Source organism: Triticum dicoccoides, chromosome 1B (assembly GCF_002162155.2).
Source record: "Triticum dicoccoides isolate Atlit2015 ecotype Zavitan chromosome 1B, WEW_v2.0, whole genome shotgun sequence".
Lineage (NCBI taxonomy): Eukaryota > Viridiplantae > Streptophyta > Magnoliopsida > Poales > Poaceae > Triticum > Triticum dicoccoides.
In genome coordinates this window covers 154,554,321-154,556,751 of record NC_041381.1, presented here as the reverse complement: position 1 = coordinate 154,556,751, position 2,431 = coordinate 154,554,321, and positions in this window count along the sequence as shown.

The window sequence follows — 2,431 nt, the reverse complement described above, 5'->3', positions numbered from 1 at the left end:
CCGCCCCGCGCGTCGCCATCGGTTGGTCACCTCATAACCACTCGGCAGCCCCGCACGTCGCCATCGGTTGGTCACCTCATCACCACTCGGCCGCTCTGCGCGTCGCCACTCGGTTGGTCACCTCTTCACCACTCGGCCACTCGTGCGCACCTTCAGATAGCTAAGTCATTTTACATGCACTACATTATGTTATTTCTGAGTTCCCGAGTATCATGTTATTCACACATCACATTCACTCGGAGGCCACGCCACCAAGTGTACCTCTACGCTCGGCTGCTTATTTTCACTCAAGTCCAACTTTCATTTTTTCGCATACATCATTCACGAACACCATGTGTTCTTCATTCCGGGTTTGCATCGGTCCTCCGGGGCTGCAACTCAGTCGAAACACTACACTTCCGTTTTATTTGAGCCATCACTTCGACAAGTTCAAATGGATCCTTCGCTCTTTCACAATCTTGCTTGTTACCCAGGAAGCCCCTTGCACTCCCAGCGGGTGTCTATGGGTGTTATTCACACAATTTATTTCAGCACACATCAAATTTCCTCGAGAAATTATTTCGTTGGCCTGTGCCATTTTTTACAAAAGTTACGCGATCACTCGACGGCCCTGTGCGAAAACTTCATCGCTGCTCGTACTCGGTCACCATACCGGTCCCAGCGCACCACAACATCGACGTTGTCGCTCTGTTGACTTCAAACACATCTGGCCAACCCCTCTGTGGAATCCTCTTCATCGTATCAATGATATAGACCTCGTCAGGCATGAGACAGATAAGTCCCTTTTTATAATCGAATTTCACACTTCACTCTTTTGCGAGTTTGCCTCTTTCGAGCATCACCGGAAGCTTCTCCTCATATTTACCCGAGTCCAACTCGATGAATTGCAAATCATCCACTCAAAACTATATTTCTCGTATTCCGACATGTCCGTTGTCGAAGCCTGTAGTACGCTCGGGGGCTGCATCTCATTTGGAATGACACTCTCGTGAGTAGTCAAGTACTTCATCACCAGTCAGATCCTTCACTTCAACAAGTGCATTCGATCCACCACTTTGACAAGTTTTATAATCACCCAGACGCTCTGCACGGCATCTTTGTTCTTATTCAGACTTAGTTGTCACGCCGGTCTTGTTGTGTCGCAACCAAACTACACCGACCTCATCGTTACATTAGCTTCGAAAGCATCTGGCTAACTCCTTCGAAGACCATTTCAACCACTTGGCCGGACACGCAATATGTCACTCAGCCACCTCGCACATCCTCACTCGGCCGTCCTGCACCACACCACTCGGTTGTGCACATCTTCACCACTCGGGCGCTCCATGCGTCGCCTGTCGGTTGTGCACGTCTTCACCACTCGGCCGCTCCGTGCGTCGCCACTTGGTTGTGCACGTCTTCCCCATTTGGCCGCCCCGCGCGTCGTCACTCTATTGTACACATCATCGCCCCTCGGCCGCCTCGCGCGTCACCATCAGTTGGACATGACTTTACCTCTACACCCCAAGACGGGAACGACTAAGTTACTCGTATGATCAAACCTCATATCACACTCTGTAGCAAGCTTACCTCTTTCGAGCATCACTCAGGGGCTACGCACAGCCGTTGGCCATGCCTCCCTCAGGGGTTATGCCCATTCAATCAACTCATTGATCACATCAGGAATATCTTTCTGACCATACATGCTCGGTCCACTGAAAATCTATAAGGGTAGTACTGTCCACCTGGACGATCACCCAAATCATTACCTAAAGTCATCTTCAAGACTGCAAAAGGGTGAAAACAACGCTCCTCTAGGGATACAGTTGGCCCTATCCTAGGCTCCAAGGCGTCAGTTTCACAAACTTGGACTCAGAGATGGCATGTGCTGGTTTTCCCTCGGGATAATGAGTGGCCTCCCTCTGGAGAGTCAGTCCACACACTAGCCTCGTCACTCGGGTTTCATGGCACGTCCATGTTAGACCACTAGTCTACCTCCTCCGGGAGACATACAAGTACCACCAAGTTTTTCCTTGCAGTCAACATACCCCGATCAGTCGGGAAGCACATCCACTTGGATAATTACCCCTTTAAGGAAAAAGGGTAAAGCACCATCGCTGAATCGTACAGGCGGCCTTACTCATCAAACGTCGTTCATACAACCACCTTGCTATGCATCCATCCGATTGATTCAATTCCAGATAAAGATATTTTACAGTCTTCTGAATGATTGTTGTTCATTTTTTACATGTTCTAAAATCCCCCAGTGGGTGCCTTAGTTGCGAATCCGTTTCGCCTAAGTCGAAGAAAAAAATCCTACCGAGTGGTGAGTCTGCCTCTTACTCGGGGGCTTAGCTGTAGTCCAGTACTCGCCTAAGTGACAAAAATCCTACCGAGTGGTGAGTCCGCCTCTCACTCGGGGGCTTAGCTGCAGTCCAGTACTCGCCTAAGT